We start from the raw sequence: 26,363 nt of genomic DNA on the forward strand, positions 1-26,363 counted from the left end.
TAAAAACATTAAGCAAAGTGTAAGCAGTCAGTCACAAAAGACCATATATTATATGATTCCATTCATATGAAATGTCCACAATTAGGAAATCTACAAAGATAGTAGATTAATGGTTGCTTAGGACTGGAGAAGTGGGGGGCTATTGGAGCATGAGAGGTGATTGTTAAAAGGTAAACAGTTTCTTTCTGAGGTGATAAGAATGTTCCAAAATTGACTCTAGCAATGTACATATATTCCTGTGAATATACTAAAAACCACTGAATTGTGTACTTTAAAAAGGTGAATAGTATGGTATTGAATATATTTCAATAAAGCTGTTTTTTAAAAGGAGCAAAAGAAAAGACTTTTTTTTTTTTTTCTTTTTTTTTTGAGACGGAGTTTCGCTCTTGTTACCCAGGCTGGAGTGCAATAGTGCAATCTCAGCTCACCGCAACCTCCACCTCCTGGGTTCAGGCAATTCTCCTGCCTCAGCCTCCTGAGTAGCTGGGATTACAGGCATGCGCCACCATGCCCAGCTAATTTTTTGTATTAGTAGAGATGGGGTTTCACCATGTTGACCAGGATGGTCTCGATCTCTTGACCTCGTGATCCACCTGCTTCAGCCTCCCAAAGTGCTGGGATTACAGGCGTGAGCCACCGCGCCCGGCAAAAGAAAAAACTTTACATAGCACCCCTTAGATTGCCATACTTACAATGGTCTGCTTGCAAGGCTGACCTTTGGGAACTCAAGATTTGGGGAGGCTTTCCTCCCCAAAAAGAGTGGGTCACTATACTTAAACTGCACAAACAAAATTTTTATCCTGAATATCTGTTTTCCTCTGGAACACTGGAATTTTGGTACATTCCAGGCAGAGGATGCTTATGTGACCACCCCACGATAAAATGTTAAGCATGGAATCTCTAATAAGCTTCCTGGTACACAACATTTTACATGTGTCATCACAATCTATTGCTGGAGAAATCAGTGTGCCCTGTGTGACTCCACTTGTAGAAGACAATTGGAAGTTTGTGCCTGGTTTCCTGCTGACTTCACCTCCTGCTCCTTCTCTGTTTGCTGATTTTGCTTTATATCCTTTCACTGTAATAAATCACAGCAATGCATACAACTATATGCTGAGCCCTGTGAGTCCTGCTAGAGAATCAACAAAACTGGCAGGTGGGAGGGATCTAGTACAGTAGTTGAAAGGTACTTCATTTCTATCAGACTGACAAAAATACTAAAACTCTGTTGGTGAGAATAAAAGGGAAAAGGTACTTTCTTTCACTACTAACAAGAAATGTAATCATACTATTATAGCCTCTGGCAATATTATATCAACATGGCCACAACTATTAAAGTTAAAAACTTAACACACTTCAACCCCCAAAACTCAATACTGAGAATCTATACCCCAGAAATAAAAGTACTATTTTTATTGAGATATGTTAGGTTGTAGCAGTAAATAACGAAAGAAATAAAGTAAATATCCACCATTAGGAACATAATTGCTAACAGGGTGTTTGCAGTGAATTCCTATAATTTTATGTTACCTCTGCATCCACTTTGAACATAAGCTGGACTTTTTCGTACCAGAAGCAGTGCTCTGCTACCCCTGACAGTTTCCAGTTTTCTACCTCCTCCTAGTTCCTCAGTGTGGTCGATCTAGATATCTACTTCATACAACTGCTTCCTACTTACCACCTCTTTATAGGTGGTCAGTGAAATTCGAACCACATAACTTGACCTGCTGCCTCATACAGCCTCCATAGGCTGTGCAGATATGCCACAGTGACCACCTTTCAGTCACAGTGACTCCGTGTACCCACTTACTCTAAACCCACCAATTAGAACTCCCTGCAGGAAACCCACCTAGGTAATACCCTGGGCCCCAGTAAAGGTTTTGGCCCACAAGTTCCCCTCTCTCTGTCTTTTGTTCCCCACCCAGTGGTTGAATATGCATGTTATCAGTGGCTCCCCACTTCCAGTTGGCCATAGGAGGTGTGCTGCCCTCTTGTCTCTGGATTTGTAAGTAATAAACTGCTTCTGTTATTTCATGTTTTGGTGAGTTGTATCCTGTGTATCTCACCCAATTACACCTGAATTCAACTTCTTTTCTGGTCAGGACTCTCCTAGAGAATGGTTATCTTGATAGAAATAAACTCAACACAGGTAAGACAAGAGCCACAAGGGCATCTGCCAGTATAAACAAGTTTCCGGTGAGATGGACACCTGTCAAGGGTCAGGGACGCTAAGGCATTAGGTCATATGCCAGGAAAAAGAAGTATCCTGTGAAGGGCACATTGTAAACACTCATGACCACATCTCCTAAAGTCCTATCAGGGCAAGAGTAGTGTTTATAGCCATTCTCCAGAGACAGACCACAAGATTAAATTCGAGGAAAATACAACAGTGTTTTTAGTGACAAAGGCAAAGTGCAGAAACTTAATATTATCTCATTTTGGTAAAACAATGTATGTGTGAAAACATATAAACTATATATGATCACCTGAGCAAGGAGTATATATATGTATAATTGAAACAGGGCTAGACTGCCAACTTAGATAATAAAAAAGATTAAACTCAATGATGTGCAGTTGAAGCCCAAAGAAAAAAGAACAAAACATATAAATATGAAAAGCCAGAGATACGCATAATATAGCATAAGATCTGTGTGGAAGCAAAATAGGCTTCCTGGAGAGGTTACATCTTACTATATATTGAAAAATGAGCACAAGCTTTGTGTGTATGTTGGGAGGATGAGATGCATTTCAAAGAAATGCTATGAACCAAGTAATGAAGTAATATACACAATAAAGTATGAGGTAGACAGAACCAGGGGTCAGATCATGGCTGCTCTTGAAGGTCACATAAGAAATTTAGCCTTTACCTAATAGGTGGTGAAAAGCTTTTGTTGGTTTTAAGCAGGGAAATTACAATCAGACTTGTGGTATAAACAGACATGGCAATGAATATAATGAATTTGAGGTAAATTAAACTGCAAGTAAAACAGGTAAATCGGGAGGCTGGTGAAGGAATGCAGAGGAGAGATGGCATGAGCCTACACAAGGGCAGTGGTAGCAGGAAAAGGGGATGAATATAACACATCTTTCAGAAGTAAAGTCAGCAAAACCTATGAAGCAAAGAGGAAAGTAAAGAAAGTTCCGAGATTTCTACAATGAATGGTAGTAGGATTGTTATACCAACTCAAATAGCATTTACAGGAAAATGAGCTTGAGAGAAAATACTGAGTTCCATTTGGGATAAAATGAATGAGTTTCTATAGAACATTCAAAGGGAGAGATCCAGTAAACATTTAGATTCAAAAGGTAATCTTGGGGAAGAGTTCAGGGTTGGACATAATGGATTTTCAAGTCATGAACATATAAACATAAGAATAGATGAAATGGTAAAGAAAGGGCATGCAAGTGAGAAGAGTGGCAGCTTGAAAGAATATCAAAAACACCAGGTTTATGGTAGTTATTATACTGAAGCCAAAAGGACAACATTATTTTAGTCTTTATTTCACATAATAGCACCATACACAAATGGCTGGATGGATGATAGCAGATAGCCACTATGGTCTATGTTGTATGCAATTGTTATTGTATCTGACAGAGGTCTAGGGCTGATGTTGCTCAGACCATTCAGCTTTATAATCCCCAGGAAGAATACCTGGGTAGCAAAAGGGAAGGCAGAGTAGAGGGAATCTAACTCTAACAAAAGATCTAGAGGAACAGCTAGTAATTAACTCCTTCCTCCCTTTTATTCATCTAAATCTACTTACACTACACAATTGTAGTTTTCCTTACTCTTTCCTCTATTTTATTTGTTTCTATTCTACTTATATTTTAGTCTATTTACTATTTTATAAGATAAAAATTAAACAATTCAGAGGTCACTAGTATCTCAGTGAGAGCTAATTAATTTTCATATGTACAATATTTTTGTACATAGCATGTTTAAGTTAACCAGCTTTTGAGGTATAAGTTGCAATCAATAAAATTAATCCTGTTAGTGTATAGTTCAGTAAGTTTTGACAAACATACAGTCATGTAACCATTACCACAATCACCCTGAGAAGCTCTCCTGTGCCCCTTCACAGTCAGTAACCTTCCTCAGTGTGGTAGGCAGAATTCTGAAAGTGCACCCACTCCACACATCCCCAGATTTCATACCCTATAGGAACCTATAAATATGATATCTATTCCATTATCACATTATGTTATATGGCACAGTTGACGTAAAAATATGGCAGTTATCTGGTTGGGCCTAATGTAATCACATGAATCCTTAAAAGCAGAGCGCTTTCTCTGGCTGGTGACAGAAAAAGAGAGATTTGAAGCATGAGAAAGACTTGATGTGCAATTGCTGCTTTAAAGGTGGAGGGGGTCTTAACATGAGAGAACAGATCCTGGTTGACAGCTAACAAAGAAACAGGGGCCTCACTCCTACAAGGCAACACCTCTGCCAACAACCTGAATGAACCCAGAAGCAGATTCTTCTTCCTTAGGGCCTCCAGATAAAAGGCCAGTCCATTTGACACCTTGACCCCTCTTGTGAGACCCAGAGCAGAGAACCCAGTTAAAAAACGACCTAGACTTCTGACCCACTAACACTGTGAAATGATAAATGTGCACTGTTTTAAGCTGTTAAAATTGTGGTAATTTGTTACATAGTAATAGAAAATTAATACATTCAACCCCTAAGGAAACACAGATCCACTGTCCTAGTTTCAACTTTTCTAGAATTTCTCATGAATGGACTCATACTTTTGAGTTTCATCTGTATTGTTGCACAAATCAGTAGTTGTACATTCCTTTTTATTACTGAGTAATATTCTTTCTTATCTCTTTACCAGTAGATAGATTAACTAGAGTTGTTTCCATTTTGGAGTTATGATGAATAAAGTAACTATACACATTCAAGTATAATTCTTTCTGTGGACACAATTCTTTTTTTTTTTTTTTAAGGAAGAAAGAAAGAAAGAAAAAAAAAAGAATGAAGAAGAGGAAGAAGAAAGAAGAGAAAGAGAGAGAGAGAATGGGAGTATTACTTTCTTGCCCAGGCTAGAATGTAGTTTAGAAATGGGTATTGAAAACCTCTTTTATACCAATAATTATACTTAATGATGTAGACAGGAAGGAATAAGGGAAGAAAATAACAAACAAGCAGCCAACCAATATTTCATTTAAACCTATGAAATGCTATGCGATTACTGAGGAGTGATTTACTTCCAATCATGTAATCACTTTTGGAATAGGTGTGAGGTGGTAATGTATGTTTTGTGTATTTGAAGTGGAGAGTTCTATAAATGTTTATTAAGTTTGCTTGTTCCGGGTCTGAGTTCAAGTCCTGGATGTCCTTATTAATTTTCTGTCTCATTGATCTATAGAATTGTTAGCTCTTCTTGTTACATTGATCCTTTTGCCATTATGTAATGTCCTTCTTTGCCTCTTTTGATCTTTGTTGCTTTAAAGTCTATTTTATCAGAGGCGAGAATTGCATCTCCTACTTTTTATTTATTTGTTTATTTTTACTCTCTGTTTGATTGGTAAATCTTCCTCCAGCCCTTTGAGTCTTTGTGTATCGTTGCATGTGAGATGGGTCTGGATGCAGCATACCGATGGGTTTTGGCTTTTTATCCAATTTGAATATATATGAGTTTAATACTGCCATTTGATGCTAGCTGGCTGTTTTGCCCGTTAGTTGGTGTACATTTTTCATTGTGTTGATGCTCTTTGCTTTTTGATATATTTTTGGAAAGGCTGATATTGGTTGTTCCTTTAAATGTATAGTGCTTCTTTCAGAAGCTCTTGTAAAGCAGGCCTGGTGGTGGTGAACTCTCTAAGTACTTGCTTGTTCGCAAAAGATTTAATTTTTCCTTCGCTTGTAAAGCTTAGTTTGGCTGGATAGGAAATTCTGGGTTGAAAGTTCTTTTCTTTACGGATGTTAAATATTGGTCCCCACTCTTTTCTGGTTTGTAGGGTTTCTGCTGAGAGATCTGCTGTAAGTCTGATAGGTTTCCCTTTATGGGTAACCTGACCTTTCTCTCTGGCTGCCCTTAGTATTTTCTCCTTCATTTCAACCCTAATAAATCTGGCGATTATGTGCCTTGGGGTTGGTCTTCTTGAAGAATATCTTTGTGGTGTTCTCTGTATTACCTGGAGTTGAATATTACCCTGCCTTGCTAGGTTGGGAAAGTTTTCCTGAATGATATCCTGAAGAGTATTTTCCAACTTGGATTCATTCTCTTCGTCACATTCAGGTACACCTATCAAAAGTAAATTAGGTCTTTTCACATAGTCCCATATTTCCTGGAGACTTTGCTCATTCCTTTTTATCCTTTTTGCTCCAATCTTGTCTTCTCGTTTCATTTCACTAAGCTGGTCCTTGAGATCTGATATCCTTTCTTCTGCTTGATCAATTCGACTGTTTAAACTTGTGCATGCTTCGCGAAGTTCTCGTGTTGTATTTTTCAGCTCCATCAATTCACTTATATTCCTCTCTAAATTGTCCATTCTCGTTAGCATTTCATCAAACCTTTTTTCAAGGTTCTTAATTTCTTTGCATTGGGTTAGAACAAGTTCTTTTAATTCACAGAAGTTTCTTATCACCCACCTTTTGAAACCTGCTTCTGATAATGGAACACACTCATTCTCCATTAAGCCTTGTTCCGTTGCTGATGAGGAACTGCGATCCCCTGTAGAGGGAGAGGCATTCTGATTTTGAGTATTCTCTGCCTTTTTAGGCTGGTTTCTTCCCTTCATTATATATTTATCCCTCTGTCGTCTTTGTAATTACTGACTTTCTGACTAGGTCTCTGAGCGGACATCTAACTTGTTGATTCCCAGCGCCAAAATCTGAGCAATTCACTGAGCCGGCCAAAACAGCGGTGTTAAGATTGATGGTGCTTTTCTGCCCAGGAATCTCCAGACTCTGCACCAAGAACTGCTGCGCTGAGGCACCAGCAAAACCGCCGCACTGGCCACAAGAGTCGCCCTGGAGACCCATGGGGCTCCTCTGCTGGGAATCTTTTGGTCCGTGAGCAACAAAAATTCATCTGAAAGTGTAGCGTCCTCTCATTCTCTGCACTTTCACTGGGAGCTACAATCCCGAGCTGTTAGTGATCAGCCATCTTGGATCTCTCTGACACATTTCTCTTGTAAATACCTAGCAGTGGGACTCTAGGTTGTATGGTAAGGTAAATGTATGTTTAACTTTATAGAAAATTGCCAAAGTGCTTTCCCAAGTTTTTGAATACTATACAATTTTTAATTCTCTCCTTATGTAGGAGATCTATAACTACTCCACATCTTCAACAATTGTTACTGTCTTTAAGCTATTCTAGTGGGTGTGTTTAGCAGTATCACATTATGGTTATAATGTGCAGTTCTATAATGACTAATGATGCAGAGTAGCTGTTCATGTGCTTATGCCATTCATATATCTTCAGAGAAATATACATTCAAATCTTCTACTCATTATTTCATTAGGTTGTCTGTGTTATTGATACGGAAGTACTGGGAGCATGGTCCCTTTAAATGATAAGGAAGAGGGGAAGGGAAGTGTTGGGTAGAAGAGGATGTGGTCCCTGGTTAGGGATCTACCCCATGGACCTAGGTGAAGACAGGCACTCCTGCCTTCATGCCCAAATGTTGCATGTCCCAAGACCACCCTGGCCCACCATGCTCCCATCCTAGGCCTACAAAAACCCAAAACACTAGTGAGCAGACACATAGGCAACCAGGCATCAAGATGGGCACATCAGCAGAAGATGCAAGCGGCTGGTTCTCAAAAGGGGTACCCAGCAGAAAAGCACACCAACAGACACCGGCACACCACCAGGCCATTGACTAGTGGGATAAGGCAGAGTTTGGCAGTCAGAGGAGAGCCAGGGCCAACGAGTGGCCCAACTCCACAGGAAAACCATCTCCCTTCTGGCTCCCCCATGGTCTGAAAGCTACTTCCACTCAATAAAACTTTGTACTTATTCACCAAGCCCATGTGTGATCTGATTCTTCTAGTACACCAAGGCAAGAACTCTGAGATACAGAAAGCCCTCTGTTCTTGCAACAAGGTAGAGAGTCTAATTAAGCTGGTTAACACAAGCCACCTATAGGCAAACTAAAAGAGCACCCTGTAACACACGCCAACTGGGGCATCAGGAGCTGTAAACATTCACCCCTAGACACGGCATGGGATCGGAGCTCCACAGCCTGCCCATTTGTATGCTCCCTTAGAGGTTTAAGCAGTGGGGCACTGAAGAAGCCAGTCACACCCCCATCACATGCCCTGCAAGGGGGACAAGGGAACCTTTCCTGTTTAATTATTATTGACTTTTAAGTGTTCTTTAATTATGATAAAGTTTTTCATTTTGATGAAGTCCAATTTACCCATTCTTTAATTTTATGATTGGTGTTTTTTTGTGTCCTAATATTTGTCACAAAAAAATGTTTTCCTGTGTTCCTTTAGAGGTTTTAAAGTTTTGACTCTTATGGTTAGCTCTATGATTCATTTCAAGTATGCGTGTGTGTGTGTGTGTGTGTGTGTGTGTGTGTGTGTGTGTGTGTGTAGTATTAGATAAGGCTTTGGGTTAATTTTGTTCAAACAAAATCCAATTTTCGAGCACCATTTTTTAAAATGAGTACGGTTTTAATCCCTAAATTGCTTTGGAATACTTTTGTCAAAAATTAGTTGATTACAGCCAGGTGCAGTGGCTCATGCCTACAATCCTAGCACTTTGAGAGGGTGAGGTGAGAGAATCACTTGAGTCCAGGAGTTCGAGAGTATCCTGGGCAACATAGTGAGACCCATCTCTACAAAAAATACAAAAATTAGCCAGGCATGGTGGCATATGCCTATATTCCCAGCTACTCAGGAGGCTGAGCTGGAACGGTTGTGTGAGCCTGGGAGGTAGAGGCTACAGTGACCTGTGATTGTGCCACTACACTTCAGCCTGGGTGACAGTGTGAGACCTTGTTTCAAAAAAAAGAAAAAAAAATTAATTGATTACTGATGTAGAAGATATATTTCTGGTCTCTCTATTCAATTAGGTTGGAACAAAAATAATTGCTGTTTTTGCCATTACTTTACATGAATTATAAATATTTCAGGTATGTCAACAATTATACCAAAACCACCTCTTTGAAAAAAAAAATAACATCTTAACAATATTGAGATTTCCAATCTAGGAATATTATGTCTTTCTACAATTTTTTAGGTCTTCTTTCTCTTAGAAATGTTTTGCCAATTTAGGTATACAGGTTATACATATTCTTAAATATCTTTAAGTGTTTCATCTTTTTTGACTTATAGTAAATGATGTTTTCAATTCTGGTTTCCAATTTTTCATTACTAACATACAAAAATATAATTGATTTTGTGTACTGACAATAAAAACTGCAACCTTAGTTCTAGGAGTTATTATATAGATTTCTTAGACAGTTTCACTTCTTCCTTGCTAATCTGGATGCCTCTTTTAGCTTGTTCTTGCCTTACTGAACTGGGTATGACCTCCTGTACAATGCCAAATGTTAGAAGAGAGAACAGAAATACTGATCTTGCTTCCAATCTAAGATGAAATCATTCAGTCTTTCACCTTAAGTATAAGGTTAGCTGTAGATTTTTGTAGATATCTGTATCAGGTTGAGTGAGTTCCCCTTTATTCCTAGTTTGTTGAAAATTTTATCTTAAATAGTTTTTGAATTTTGTCAAAATGTTTTTGTAAATACTGGATGATTATATGATTCTATTTGTTGAAAGTTTTGTCTTAAATGGTTGTTGAAATTTGTCAAAATTTTTAAATTTTGTATTTTGTAAATACTGAGATGATTATATTATTGAATCTTAACGAAGCACAATGATTTTTCAAGTGTTAAATCAACCTTGTATTCCCGCTGATAATCCCAATTTATCAAAACCTATTCTTTTTATATATTTTAGATTTAATCTAATAAATTTTAAATAATTTTTATGTCTGTATTCATGAGAGATTTTCAGTCTGTAATTGTCTTGTGATATCTTTGTCTGATTTTGTTATTAGAGTTATAATCGTCTCATAAAATGAATTGGGAAGTGTTTTCTCCTCTTTCATTTTCTAGAAGAGTTTATGTAGAACTGCTATTATTTCAATATTCTTAAAAGACTGAAGAAATTTATCAGTAGCACTGTCTGGACCTAGAATTTTCTTTATGGGAATATTTTAAATCATAAATTCAATCTCTTTGATAGAAAGAGCTACTTAGGTTTTTATTTCTTCTTGAGTGAGGTTTCCTAGTTTGTGTCTTTAAAGGACTTTTCCCATTTCACCTAGTTGTCAAATCCATTGGAAAAATGTTCACAATACTCTGTATTATCCCCTTAATGTTGGTAAGGTCTGCAATGATGTACTTTCTTTCACTCCTGATACTGTTAATTTGTATCTTCTCTTTTATTGACCAGTCTTGGCTAGGAATTTTATCAATTTTATTTTTACTTTCAAAGAATCAGCTTTTCATTTCACTGATTTTTTTTTTCTATTGCTTTCCTGTTTTCTATTTCATTGGTTTCCAGAATCTATTATTTTCTTTCTCTGCTTACTTTGGGTTTAATTTGCTCTTCTTTTTCCAGTTTTCTGATAAAAGCTTAAAGCTGTCTTCTTTTCTAATATAAGTATTTCATGTTATAAATTTCCCTCCACACTGCCTTAGTTTAAATCCCACACAGTCTGCTATATTGTTTTCAATGTTATTCATTTCAACATAGTTTCAAATTTCCCTTGTTCAACTTTCAAGTACTCCTTTTCCCAGCCTCCTGGAGTTTCTCCCTGTACCCAGTTCCCAGTCAGAGATTCAAGGACATTCTTGTGCAGATTGCGAGTTTTCTCTCTGTGAAATTATTTCCCTTCTAGCATTCTGTTCCACAAATTCTAGTTACCTCAGCCTCCCCGACTATAGCTTTAAATCAGATCTATAAAGATGTTTAGAACTAACCTCCCTCCCTAACTCCACAACATTTAAAAGCACTGAGTTAGATTGTTAAATAATTCTAAACCTCATACATGATAAGAAACACAAGTTTAAAATGTGTTAGTTCAATGTTCTTTTGGCAAATATACAGTAATTTGCATTCTAACAGTTCATTATTAACACTGTGTAGTATAATAAAACATGGCTGCTTTGGGCTTAATGTAGCATTTATACACAGGTTCTGCTTAAAGAAATTCAGGCCGGGCACAGCAGCTCACACCTGTAATCCCAACACTTTGGGAGGCCAAGGTGGGCGGATCACAAGGTCAGGAGTTTGAGACCAGCCTGGCCAAAAGGTGAAACTTTGTTTCTACTTTTTATACAAAAATTAGCTAATATACAAAAATTAGCCAGGTGTGGTGGTGCGCGCCTGTAATCCCAGGTACTCAGGAGGCTAGAATTGCTTGAACCCAGGAGATGGAGGTCGCAGTGAGCCACGATCACACCATTACACTCCAGCCTGGGCAACAGAGCAAGACTCTGTCTCAAAAAACAAAATAAGATAAAATAAATAAATATTTAAAAAGAAATTCATGTCTTCAATAAAATAATATATGGATATATGTACTTAGACTGTGATGCAAATCATCTTCAGTCATGGTCACAAAAGTATGAAAGGCACTGAACTAAACTAACTTTTTTCCTTCTTTTGACAGTATAAGAAATATGAGGTCAGGAGAAGTTTAGTAATGGACTCCAGTTTTTAGAGACTGTAAATTGTAGAGCTAAAATTAGGAATTATATACCTTAAGTGCCAGTTTAACACTTTTACCTCCAACTCCACCACCTACGATGATCAAACCTGTTTTAAGATTACCCTGCTAGCACTAAGAAAAATAATGTGAATGTAAAGATTCTGGCAGCACATCAGGGAGATCTCAGACACAGAAGTACCAGAAAGGAAACTCTTAAATTACTTGGGATTTCTAAATTGTCCTCTATCAAGTCACCTTCTGCTTTTTTGACTTTTCACCAACCCTAAAATCTTGGTTTTCTTACATGTAAAGGCAGCGATCTTCAAACTGGGATATGTATATCTAAGAAAACATAATCATTTTCCCAGAGCTTAAAGGTATGGTTAGATTTAAAGGAATTAATTTACAGATTTGCCACTTCCAAATGGACACTTTCCTAGAATTGATCTGGCTAATGATTAGTCTATAGTTCCTTCCCAGTTCTACTTTCACAACTGTTTTTCTCCTACTTTACTAAATAAAGAAATAAGCCCCTCACCTGTCCTACATCTTACTGTGTTCTATTTTCTTGGTTTACTACAAAAATTTCCAGGGGCCAAACAAAGGGACAACTCAAAATATTGGTGTAATTTAAGCGTCCTTTAATGAGGCACCTTAACTCATGCTCAACTTATCTCACTAAAAGATACACTTAAAATAAACTTTTAACTTCTTATGTTTATTTCTCAAAATTTATTATGTGCATATAGATATTGAAAATAGAGACAAAGTGAAAGTTCATATTTACTGGTTCCCAAGGTAATACTAATTATAACATAATCCACAAGGGAAAAATATACATCTGTTATTTTATTATAAAGTATAGTAAAGTGATTGAAATGATTTAAATCATAAAAATAATTATTAAAAATAGCGAGAACAGAATATTTTTTTTTATTACATGAGTTCCAGGAGAAAAAGGAGCAATGTAAAATCCAGCAGTCCCTAGTGATATATGCCCAAAAGAAAGAAAATCAGTTAGTTTCCAATTTTTTGCGCCATTTCTTTGTGTCTAACAAAAAAAAAAAAACTGTGCTTAATTTCATGTTGCTTTTACCTATTCACCAGTTTCCACTAGTAACTGACTAGCAAACAAGTGTACACATGTATCCAGAATATAGGACATGTTCATTAAAGAAAATGGCTTATGGCAGTCTGCTTTAAGACATGATCTTCAGAAGAAAATTATGTCAAGTCAGCAATAACCTAACATTTATTTGCCTTGACAAAGCCCCAAAGTGAACTCTTACTTTATCTATACCTTCTGCCCCATCTCAGCCTATGGCAACTTTATCTTTTCAGTTGCTGAGAACAAATATCTTGATGTCATCTTTGACTCCTTTTTCTCTCACATTTCAGGATCTGATCACATCTTACAACCTCCGCTTCAACAATTCTAGTCTTGGCCATCATCACATCTTGTGTGAATTAATAGAATAGCTGCCTCTCTCCTGGCTTCTACCCTTACACGGTAACATATAAGTCTGTTCCAGAGAGTAGACACAGATCTTTCTAAAATTAAATCATAATGTCACTACCTGCCCAGCCCCTCATCTAACAACTTGACCTTTGGCTTTCTCCATTCCAGCCACATCAGGCTCCTGGATGTCATTCCTGCACACCATGCAAACTTCTGTTCTTTATATCCTTTGTACTGACTATTCCCCTGTGGGCTTTGCCCTCCCTGCCTTCATAACTGCTTTGCTAAAAAAATCACTTAAATGAGGCCTATACCTATCTAAAATTGCAGACCACCACAATCTCCACCACACTTTCCCAATTCTTCTTACCTTGCTCTACTTTTTCTTTCCTCCTTGGCACTTTTCACCTTCTCATATATTACAGTATTGACGGTGTTTATTCTGTATTGTCTCTTCTCCAAATCCACTTAGAATGTAAAGCAAATCACAAGCATCTAGAACAGAACACAGTGCATGGTAAGTTGTCATCAAGTATTTAATAAAGGAAGTTCAGGAAATAAAATAAAATCTCAAACAACAAACCCTCTGGAAAAACAGTGTTCCTAACAAAGACAACCTAGGCACTAGAGTATAAGACAATTTCCTACCATCTGGCAACTAGATCAGTGTCAGTACTATACTGACAAAGAAGGAGCATTATCTCAGGCCTATATGGCAGAACCATACAGGAGGAAAAATCTAGGGCTCAAACAATTTGCTCACCTAAGTATGGGGAGGGGCACCATGAGAAAGGCAACAGGTTATCATGCAGGCTGAGGAGTTAAGGAAAAGCCAAAGCATAAGTTATCTGATGGAAAAAGAATACCCAGATAGGTTCTTGACAAGGTTGGAATTCACTGACTTCATAATTCCCATAGATAATTATTCCTCTTCTGATATAAAGTTTACAGCAACACATCACTCAACTACTCAATCATCAAAAGTTTATCAGTTTTATCATCTATAATTAAAATCAATATAGAAAGGTTCATAGGGCTATTGTGAGAATCACAAACCATGTATAAAATACCTAACAAATGGCCAAAACATAGGCATTCAACGAATGCAGCCTAATTATAATAACATTATTTTCCACGTAAAATGATTTTTAACAATATCAACAAGAATTTAGAAAACAAAAGCAAAGCTATACATTTCATATTCCATTTTGTTATCTTTAAGGAAATACCTTAAACTGATATATTAAACTGAACTATTGCTTTAATTCAGATTGAGATTAGATAAACTATCCAACAAAATGCAAATTTCCTAATTTTAAAATTTTAGTAGTGACTCTTAGTAAATGATAACCAATTTTATTTATGGAGCTATCCTAGTTTAAGAATAACTAGCATATGAAAAATCCTAATTTACAAAAGGTATGTTTGGGAACGCTTCACATTGTAAGTGGATTTTCACCATGAATTGTTGTAAATGTTCATTTATAAAACTTTTCTGGACTAGAGAGAAGGAGAAAATGAGTTAAATGTTAGCAGTTAATGGATCAGAAAGAAAGATAAAGTGACTGTGAAATAACAATGTCAGCAACAGAGATTTGATTTAGAAATTTTCAACCAATGTACAACTTTTCAGAAAAATAACTACAAACTTAATGCCTTTTTTTTCCTGAGACAGCGTTTCACTCTTGTTGTCCAGGCTGGAGTGCAATGGCGCAATCTTGGCTCACTGCAACCTCCACCTCCTAGGTTCAAGAAATTCTCCTGCCTCAGCCTCCCGAGTAGCTAGGATTACAGGCATGCGCCACCATGCCCGACTAACTTTGTATTTTTAGTAGAGACGGGGTTTCTCCATATTGATCAGGCTGGACTTGAACTCCCACCTTCAGGTAATCTGCCTGCCTTGGACTCCCAAAGTGCTGGGATTACAGGTGTGAACCACAGCGCCCTGCCAACATCGCATAATTAATGTTTGACTTTCTAGTGTTTACCACTATGCCTAGCACACAATAGTAGGTCAATAATGTTTATTGAATACTTCTAACTCAGAAAAGCACAGAAGTAAAAACTTCCAAAGGAAGAGTATTTCTTAAAACTTCTTTTTTGTAATATGTGTAAAATAGAAGACTAATGTAATTATTTTCAAATTAATTTAAAAATACCATGACATCTCAAATAACTGATTTTGTCCATAAAAACAGCTAAGATATTGGAATAAGGTTTATTTTGCAGAAAAATTTCTGATGAATTACAAAGATGAGTATATGAAATAACTTTTCTGAAGTCTCATGTAAAATCAAAATTCTTTAGCCAGATGCAATGGTTTGTAGTTTTTTTTTTTTTTTTTTTGTATGATGGACATCTTTAATGACCTAATAATGAAGCCTCCTCGAATAATGTTTGTAAATGAACAAAATGAAATTAATAGCATAAAAAAAGAAAAAGAAAAAATACAAAGATCACAAAGAAAACCAATTATATGAAAACTCAATTATAACCACAGACCACAGTTCTAATCACGGGCTTTTGGTTCAACAACTCCTCATAGAGGATATGTGTTAACTTGGAAGAACATATAACATTATTTGCCTAAATATTCTATATACTGTACATTGTATCTATGACATTCCTATTATTAATTTTAAAAAATGTATAACCTGCAAAGATTAGGATATTACATAAAGTTATTTAAAATTTAACCTTTGAGGATTTTTACTTGTAGCAGAACAGGTTGCATCCATTTCCTGTTCCTATTATGTGCAAATACTGTAATGCAAAATTTTCTAAAAATCATCATTGTAAAATTAACAATATAATACTACATTTGAACATCATTAATTTCTACCTAGCTCTTCAAAGATGACATAAATCAGCACACTTCCTTCCTTAAAACAAGTGCTCATGAGCAAGCGTAAGCTAAACTGGCAATCATTGTGGTCCTATCACACCTAGCACACTGTGTTCAAAATGCTTCCAAATGCAATATATAAACTAACCAACTTTCTATAGGTTATTTTGAGGTCTACAAGTACGAAATATCTTATAGTTAAAGCTGTCAAAAAGGATCTCCTAAGTATTTTAATAACTAAACATCCCTGTAGGATAGTTTAATCCACACTTTATAAAGATCAAATATATTTTTGGAAAGTTGTAGGGTAAAGCAATGTACCCCCTCCTACCCCAGTAAGTAAGAGAGTTCCAAACAGTTCCAGGAGGGAAAATAATTCTGATTTTGGCTTTTAAAGCTATATATAACCTTAAATAAGATAAAAATTTTCATTTTTAAACTTTGTCTGTTAAAACAAACTTGTAAACCATATGGTACCAAAACTGTATTTCTTGACACTACACAGTTTAAAATAAACATCTAACACTAAACAATATAAAAGAACTTGAATCACAGCACATATGGCAGGTCTTAAGAGTAGTGTAATTTTTCTTTTTTTTTTTTTTGAGGAAAAGAATAAACTAGTTGGAAAAGTCTAACTTCCCATTAAAATATCTTTTTAAAAACTATCTTTCGCATCATTTAGCGAAAATAATATTAATGAATTAGTGTCAAATTCCATGAACTTATACAATCTACACACATTTACAAAAAAAAATTTTTAAATTCATAGGAAAAAGGAAAGGCCAGTTCTTAGTCTCTTATTTTTTACACGTTAGGAAGAAATACACATACCTACTAGTTTCATTAATGAAAAAATCTTAATAAATCACTTTCATGGTTTATCACCAGTAATCAAGAACCTGGACAAATTGTATCAAGAAGTTTATTTTAAAAGTCTTTGAGATACAAAACAAAAACCTTGTTTCTCGGACTATAATTAACTCCTACTTACACTGAGTTTGTCCATTTGGAATTCTTATGACAACAGCAGAGAAATCATATATTACTTTTGTAGAGTAAGTTTTGTTCGCTTTGGGTTTTTAAAACAATTTATCTTTAACAAGATGAAGGGTCTTTGCTTAGATCATCATCATGGAACTGAAAAGAACAGAAAATAAAACATAAGTATCAATGTAGCCAAAAGTTCATTTCCATCAGACATTTTGTGTTAGCACTCGCTACTCATTTTACATAGCGAAAAACTAGCAAGGCTTTTCTTTAAAGAACGAACTAAACGTGAATCAGAGCCTAGTCACAAAACCCTTCCTTCCTAAGTTTACTGTTAAACCTAACTCAAAAATAGCCTTTGATAGTCTTCGCAAAATATATATATTTATACATACGCACACACCTAAATCTATTTCCAGATAAGGAAACGTTCGGAAAACTTTGCTGTCCAACTGGTAACGCACTCCAGATTTTGCAATGATAAAGAAAATCTTGTAGTAGGGTTACAAACCTCAAAACATCCTCTGATTGCAGGTTTTAGAAACCCTCCCTATTACACCTGTGCAAGTACTTCCTGTTCTCCAACGCTGTTTAAAAATAGTTTAGTAAATGCCCCGTAAGCCGCCGTTTGGAAGCTAAACATTAACTTTATATACATCACCACTATCACTGAGAAACCACCACCCCAAGAACCTCACGAGTCCAGTCATCTCTCTTCTCCAAGGAGGGAGCATAATCATCCTGCAACCCTTTAAATAAAAAAACTGTGTGGTCAGGCGAGGTAATGTGGCTTGGATAGCTAGAGGCAGGAGCCAAGTAAGGGTAATATTTACAACCCCAGCAGGACTCCAGCTTCTGCCCCGTCGCCGCCCGCAAACACGGCAGCAATAACAACCAGGACCCAGCAAGTACAGCACCTCCTCCAGCCTCGCGCGCGCCTCCAGTCTGGCCAGAGGCATCTCCACCAGACGCAGCAAGAAGGGACGAAAGGGCTGCGTGACCTCCGGCGCCTGAACGGCCCAGCAAAGAGAGTGTGTGACCTGAAGGCCGGGCGGGGAGAGGAGGTCTCCGGGCTGCGAGGGGAGAGACGAGGTCGGGGGCCAGAATGAGAGTGGCCCGGTCAGGCCCGTGAGGGTCGCAGGTCGCCGGATCTCCAACCAGAGGCTAGTTTCTGAGACTTACCTTGAGCTACTACCCTCTCTGCGCTAGGAGCTTGCGGTCCAGATAGAGAAATACTGGCCTTCCACTCCCACAGAGCTGCCTCCCGCTGGCCCAGCTCCGCTTCACGCCGACACCCGCCAGACACACCAACAGCTGCCAACGTACCAAGCCTCACCGGGAACTGGAGCAGAGACGGCTGGTCTCCGCCGCCCAGAGCCCGACCCTGCGCGCGGAGCATGCGCACACGCCCGATTACCCAGGGACCAGTCAGGCCAGTGACACCTGCGATCAACAGGTCCCTGGAGCCCCGCCCCTCTCCCCGCCTCAAGCCCGCCCCCTCGGAGTTCGCTCCGCCTTCACACTCACTAAGGTAACCCCGCCTCCGCACGCGATTTCCCAGCTTTCCGAACCTGCGGAATTCTATTCCCGCGGGGATTTGATGGCGAGCGCGATATAGCAGGCGTCCTCGGAGGCGCGAGATCGCGCGAGACCGGGAGACATTTCCCCAAAAGCGGGAGCGTTACGCTGCAGCTTGGTTGTTGGGTGAAAGGTGGTTGTGGGACGTGCTGTCTGGTGTAGCGAGGAAGAGAGCCTAGTTCCTCAGGAGGAGGCGATTATTCTGGTGCTCTCGGTAGTTCATTCGGTGTTTTCTAAGCTCAAGAACGCGGATCCACCAAGGACTGCGCTTACGTTAGATGTTACTTGAGAGAGCAATCCGTAGCTTGGCATCAAAACGCCAAGCAGACACGCAGTTTCCTATAGCTTTCTGTGAGTCGTTAGACGATCTGTTTGCAGTTAAATGACTTCCTGTGGCGTGAATGTGTACTCCCCAAGCGGTTGTTTAGTGGCCTTTCATTAGATAGCTTTAATAAGCCTGTTGACCTGGTTAATGATTGTCAGAAAAGCCTGGCCGCCTCCTCACCGTGCTTTCGAACACGGCGTTTTAAGTTTAAAAAGTACTGCTGGGAATTGGGCCAAACTTTGATTTTAAAAAACGTTTCTTAGGAGTAGTAGTAAAAGAAAAACCCATCGTCATTGATATCAGAGATCTCTGAAGTAAATAAGGTTTTGGAACTCATTTCAAAGCTGGTGTAAGTAGAACATACTGATTGTAAAAATGGATTTAAGTAAACCCAGAGGCACTTCTAAAAGTTTATTTGAAGAAGCGGGGAAGAAATATTGGACGTTGACACAGGCGACAAATGGGACCCGTTTGTAATGTCTAGACTGAATCCTTAAGAATGTATTGAGCATTTACTATGTTCCCTTTACTGAACTAGATTTAGACACTGTAGGAAATAGAATGAAAGAAAGCCGTGGTTTCTGCCCTCAAAATATTAAAAACTTTGGGAGGGGTGGGGGAAGAAAGGGCCTACTCTGCATTTTTAAAACAGTAAGAGCATACCATCAACTCTCCCTTTAGTTTCCCTAATGTCATTTTCTCCTCATTCTGCAGCTACTTTAATTGTTGTTTTTCTTCTGCTTGGTCTCTGTGTTTGCCAGCACTCCATTTTCTTTTGCTGTTTCTGTTTAATGTTAATCCTCATGTCTCCTTGAGCAGTCTCTTTCCCATCATGGACTTACCTACCAGATGTCCTGTGCACCAACAACTCCCAGGTGTATCCATATATCTATACTTTGATTTTTAAAAACGTCAGACTTTTAAGTCTGATCTATAGGTCAGACATTTTTAAGCAACATCTTCATCTTCATTTGGATTTCACACAGTACCTTCAATATGTCCCAAACGGGCATGGACATCTTTACTATAATTTGCTCCTGATACCATCTCCCTCCTCACCTATCTGGAACCTACACCATTTTCATTCCCTATTTCGGATGATGACATGCAACTCCCCAAGTCAGAAATCCAAGAGTACCCCTGTTACTTTTCCTTCATTTATTTTCTAATATCAAATTTTGACTCTCATTTCCTGTTACAAGTAAAATTTTGATGCCGCAAAAGAAATAGCAAAGATAAATCCTCTCAGCAAGGCAGTTTACTTCTATAGAAGGGTGCAGTGTACAGATGCAGCAATGGTGGCCGCAGACTTGGACAAGCAGAGAGGGGGTACTTAATACTGAGGGGGTCATCCCTACTGCTGTGTCATTCCCCTATTGGCTAAGGTTAGACCACACAAGCTAGACTAATCTCAGTTGGCCATTTTAAAAAGAACAGATGTCCCAGCTGGAGTGGCAGGGTGGGTGTTTTGGCAAGAAGGACGATTACATGTGGGTCAGAGCAGGTAGCCAGGGGTGACCTAGGTCAAAGAAGGTGACTGGAGCAAGTGACCGGATGAGTCAGGATGGAGCCGGGGACGTGGGAACAGATGTGCACTACTGATTAGGACTGGTGAAGAAGGTTGGTTACTGGAATTACAAGGAAGTTAAACTTTAAAATAGAGAATTAAACAATAAGAGAGCTGAGCATACTGGCATACTGATTCTTTGAAGAGAAATTTGGGATTCACTATAACATTTCCTAAAGTATCTCTCAAATCCACCCCTCCACTCTGTCTTAGTCCTTCAAATAATCACCATCCCTTATGACTCATCTCCCTTGTACTATTGCAATATTCACAAGATATCCTCTAGTTATTTCCCACACCAGTCCAACCTCCATTCTATTAATAATTTTTCTAACATGAAAATATGATCATTATACTTTTCTGCTAAGAATTTTTCATGACCCACCCTTCAGGGCCTTTCATGATCAGACTGTTAAGCTCATCTGTCATTCTTCCTCCAGTTCCTCCACATTAATCTTTCTAAATTCCTTGCTTTCTGTGTGTTCTTGGTGCTCTCAAGATTCTTTGGTTCTCTCTCGAATACTTATCTCCATGGATCTTTTCATAACTTTCTGAGAAAGGCTTGTCGTTCTTTCACCCTTTTTGGACTTATTTTTATAACAATTATGTTGTACTATAATTCTCTGCAAATGTGCCTGATAGAGTAACCCCCACCTCTACCTTTGAGAAATAATTTGAACTGTGAATAATAATGGCTTATACTACCTCCCTTCCTTATTTAGAGATTACAGAATGCCCTTCAGTTCACCCTGCTCAAGAATTTGACTAAACCCTGACTATACACTTTTAAAATCATATAATTTCATACTTTATTCCAGTTTTCAGCATATCTGTGTACTGATCCTTAAATGATACATTTAAGCATCAAGAGGGCAGAGTATGAAGCAAACATGAAAAACTGGAAAATTGACATTGCAGGAGAGCAGTTGCTCCCAGAAAACTGTAGTTGGGAAGGTCAAAATATATTAACTCTTACTATTTGTCTTTGAGGGATATGTGTGTGCGTTCAATTCAATAGTTTCTGATTGACTGGACCCAAATTTGTGAAGAACAGTCTCTGCACCTCACACAGGCAAAGAGATCATGAAAGGGAGTAGGCTTGGCACGCCAAAGAACACCCTAGATTATTCAGCTGAGGCTCAGCCAAAGTTCACACCACCAGCACACCTACACACTTCTTAGTGTTATTCTGGATTGATTATAACTCAGACTTTGGGAAATGTGCTACCCTGTGGCTAGATGCACCCTGCCACTGATGACTGGCAGGAGTAGCAACATTCTGTCCTGCAGAGCTGTAATCCAGTAGTTCCAGGAGGTAATCAACAGCTTAACCATGACTGAGCTGGGTGGGGTAGAGTGAAATACAGCATAGAGAAGTAGTACCTGAATGACTGACTCAGGATTAGAAACTAGACAAAATCCTTTTTTCCTAAATGCATTCATGAGGAGGACTGAGAAGTGAATTTCCTTACTAAGCCCTCTGTTTTTTCATATTTCCAAGGCATAGCACAGTGCCCAGCACAGATGCTTAACAAGTAGTGTTTATTGGATGGAGTAAAATATTGGAAGTTTTCTTGATTTTTTTGAAAAGAGTCATTTGTGTGAGCTAAAGTTGGAGAGGGCTTCTGTGGGAGATCAAATATGAACTTCAGCTTGGAAGGGTTATAAGCAGGTGTATCTGAAGGCATTGAGGAGCAGACGTGACTTAAAAGAGCAAAGTTTTAGAAACAGGATTGAATAAGGCCAGTACAGGACTACAATGGGAAGCCTTTGTAAGTTCTGGGACAGAATGATTCATTTGGAATAAGATACAGAAGAACTGTAGGGGAAGCTATAGCTAGGCATTAAGAGACATCTCTAGGCTATGACTCAGGGATGAGCCAGCCAGAAAAATCTAGTCACTCCCTTCTTGACATCTTCATCTCTTTTTGTGACATCATTCCTTTATGGCTTTCATCCTACCTCATGGACTCCTTTCTCAGTCTACTTTTCTCTTGTACTTTTCAATCTACTTTAAATGTTGATATGCCTTAGTGCCTGATCATGAGCTCTCATTTATGCTCATGGTTTTAAATCTTTTTCCTACACAGCAGCCTAATAGTCTTGTAAAAATATTGACATGTTACTCCCAAACTTAAATTGTTCAGTGACTTTCCATTTACATAGAATAAAATCCACAATTCTTGCCGAGGCCTGTAGACCGCTGAATGATCTGTTCCTACCTCCGCAACAACATCTCGTGCTGTTCGAGGCTTTGCATTCTCTGTTCCCTATATCTAGGAGACTAGTTCTAAACTTGGGATGGTTTTATCTCCCATGGACATTTGGCAATGGTTGGAAACATTTTTGGTTGTCACAGTGGGGGAAGGGATGTTGCTAAACATCCTACAATGGACAAGACAGTCCCCAATGTCAGTAGTACCAAGGTTGAGAATTGCTGACCTAGAACCTTCTTCCCATGGGTCTCTAAATGATTGATTTCTTTTCATCATCTATACCCCAGTTTTCACTTTACCTTCTTAGGAAAGTCATCCTTGATCTAGAACTCCCTGCTTATCTCTATCACAGACATTGAGATATCACAGAATAGAGTTCCTAGTCCTTCCTGTTTATTTACCTCTATCACAACCTATATTATTTGGCTTATTTATTTGCTTAGTTGTTTATTGTCTTTCTAATTAGGAATAAAATTCTATGAAAGGCATGTGTCCTTTGATTACCATTCCATCTCTAAAGTTTGATAAAGTCATTCTGATACGCTGTTTTATCTGTAAATAGAACATAGTGGCAGACAATAGGCATCAATGGAGAGTTGTTAAACATCTAAATTATTATCTACAATAGGTCACTGGGTGGAAAGTTGATAGTTTCTTTTAGAAAAGACTTTCTTTTATTCTTTTTTCCTGTAAATTTTTAAAAATACAGTTAATAAAATATACCAAGAGAGCAGAGTGAAGATACCTGGAAAGAAATTGTCATGACCAGAGCATCCTCTGGAAGGTAGCTGGTCTGCTGTCAGTACCCAAATGTGCTCCACAAATACTCTTTCATGCTGGGCTCCCAACTTCTCACAGTAGGAACCAGAAGTAGAATTATACTGCGACCTAATTAACTGAGGTAGAAAGGAAAAAAAGACAATATGGGAGAATAGGACACCCCAAAATCAGATAAAACTATATTTTTTGATCAAGTGATCTAGAAAGCTAGAAAACCTGAGTTCTTAATATGTGTACATCTGAAAAAGTTGTGTCAGTATATTTAGAAGTGTCTGATTAATATACTACTTCTTTCAACTGAAATAATAGCTACTGTGGACATAAATTCTTGTATTGCTTTCAGCAACAAATCTATACCACTTAATCACAGGACAGGTATGACCTCGAATGAGGTATTTCATCCTCTTCTGGCCTCAGTGATTGGTGTGTGAGTGATTCAGGTTAATCAGCATCCTTTCCCAGAATTTTTCAAATGGGAGCTTACAGGAAAGATCCCTTTTTTCTCTGATTGCAAAGCCGTAAAAATGTGAGCCCAGTGCTGCTTTAGCTATGTACCTTGTCATTAAAAGTAGCTGGTTTGAATGAATAAGGCAGAGATGGGGTGGGAAAGAGAGAGAGTTCCTGACGATCCTCTATTCTCTTACAAGGAATTCAGGACTTCAGTGTTTATGGATTCCTCAAAGCTCTGCAGCATGACATTTTCTTAAACACTGGAAGTTCAAATTCAATATCCATGAGATCCTAGCTAGTTTTCCTTGGCTGAAACTTTTCTGGTCATCTATCCCTATCCTTCTAAGGCTCTGCCATACCAAGGTCAACATTTGCTAGTAAATTACTGCTAGTGGCCTTCTTGATTTTTGCTGACTTAGTGTCAATGTAGGTCATTTCATTACCCTTGTATGTTAGTTCACATTGAAACATTCTAATTTTCTTATCAGTAAAATTGGGGTGAAAAATCCTTATACAAATGTCTTTTTATAATGCCCTAGATAAAAGCAACTGTAAAGTCCCAAACTAGGTGATTATGGCCATTAGTGCCATTATTGTGAGTACTAACACTGATTACTAAAAAAAGATATAGGTTCATATAGAATCCCATTATCATTAATGGCAATGATATGTATTTTGTTACAATTTCAAAAATACAGAAAGCTTTAAATTTCATGTGGTCCAGCCTTCCACTCAGCAGAGGATCATCCCCACCAGTGGGCTATCAGCTTCTGTTCAAATGTGTAACAGTGATGGAAAATCTAATGCTTTGTGGGGCAGCCTATTACTGCCCTTTTAAGACTTCTCTAACTATTAAGAAATGTTCATCACAATGAGTTGGAATCTATCTCCTAGTAATTTCCACACACTAGTCTTATTTCTGTCCTTTATAACAACAGAAATCTATATTCTCCTTTTTCATAAGATACTTTTTAACACTGAAAATATCTTTTGTCTTTTTAAGCTAAAATACTCTGCTCTATCAACAATTTTTGAAAGCCTAGTAAATATTAAATGAATCCACATATTAATTTATTATACAGTAATTCACCTCATCCTACAAATGATTTTAAATAAATTCTAGCATATAATATAAAATGGAGGTAAAATATAAATAAGAAAAAAACCAGAGCTATCAGCAATTAAGAGTAGAAGGTAAAGAACAGAAATATGCATGAGCATGTAAATTAAACTTCAGTTTGGCTGTGATCTAAAACCAAAAGTGAATAAGATATTTAAGTTATCAGTAACAGGAAAACATTTTTCTGTCATCATTTAAAATGCTTTTCTCCCCCGTGTGGGCCTGTATCTAAGGCAACTATTATCTATGTTTCCTGACAATGGCCTCATCAACATGTTCCTGGCAAATGCAGTAACAAGCCTCACATACCATCCATGTAACTGAATTCAAGATGCTGTATAGTCAACTTCAGAAAAATATATGGTGCCCAAAAATAAAAACAGATTTTTGCAATTACCCCAATTGTGGTTTGGGGAAATTATTTCCTCCCATAGTTCAGACACTGTTTTTTTATCAGGATAGTTTAAATAAGATTGTTTTGCAACTGTGTTACTTTGTTAACCAATATTACTTTATGTTCAAAATACTTAATTTTTACTTTGATTAATTTTCTTTTATAAAGTGATAGGATGCCAAGTTTCCCAAATCTTAATCCCATTATTCTTTTTTGGACACAAATATTTATGCTGTCTCAGAGCACAAGCAACCCCATCATTGGTTTTCTTCATTTCTTTTAAGTATCATATTTTGCTTTAAAGTTTTATGCCATATCTCATAAGATTCACTATTCTTTCTCTATTTTATATTCTTTCTCTATTTGTATTGCAAAAATTAGTAATATCTTCTTTATCTTCAGCTAAGTCATTAAGGAAAATGTTGACAAAAGTTGGATTCCTGACATTCCGCTCTAGCCTAAATTAATCCTAATGGCAGAATTAAAACTGTTAGAAAGCCAAGAAAAGAAATGTTTAAGGGCAACATGGCATCATAAAATAGTATGGTTTTTATACCTGGACAGACCTAGATTCAAATCCTGACTTGACCATTTATTGTTTGTGTGATCTTGAAAAGTTATTAACTTCCCTAAATCTCAGTTTCCTCATCTGTGTGTAGCAGGGTATTCTAGCTAACTGGATTACTGTTAATAAGATTAAGTAGGACTGCCAGCCCCTCTGGACATTTATTTGCCTAGTTTTGTAATTCTTTTTCTGGCAATGTTTTGTCATCTGAGCAAAATAATGAAAAAAAGGTGAAATTGTTTGTGCTCAGAAATAATGTGGATATGATAGAACACTGAATGTTCTTTGCTCTCAACATTATATGACTGTGGGCAGGTCAGTTTTAACCTCTTTTAACCTCTTTCCTCATGCTTAAATGAATTGGAGTATGTTGTTCCAAACGTGTGAAAGGGC

The 26,363-nt window shown here is 37.7% G+C and overlaps 1 protein-coding gene across 2 annotated transcripts in view; it reads right to left on the reverse strand.

Moving 5' to 3' along the window:
- USP53 (ubiquitin specific peptidase 53) overlaps positions 1-18,324 on the reverse strand; it is a 70,291-nt gene extending 51,967 nt beyond the window's left edge. The window contains exons 1-3 of one of the 2 annotated variants that reach the window (XM_012472989.2): positions 18,158-18,324; positions 16,980-17,125; positions 13,511-13,635 (exon numbers count right to left, since the gene is read on the reverse strand). The gene's annotated coding sequence lies outside the window, so the exon portion shown is untranslated. The remainder of the gene's footprint in view (positions 1-13,510; positions 13,636-16,979; positions 17,126-18,157) is intronic. The other variant, XM_064383915.1, reaches the window with a different exon arrangement.
- Between the last annotated feature and the right edge of the window lie 8,039 nt (positions 18,325-26,363).

This window comes from Aotus nancymaae, unplaced genomic scaffold (genome assembly GCF_030222135.1).
Source record: "Aotus nancymaae isolate 86718 unplaced genomic scaffold, 86718_ANA_hifiasm-v0.15.2.pri h1tg000033l, whole genome shotgun sequence".
NCBI lineage: Eukaryota > Metazoa > Chordata > Mammalia > Primates > Aotidae > Aotus > Aotus nancymaae.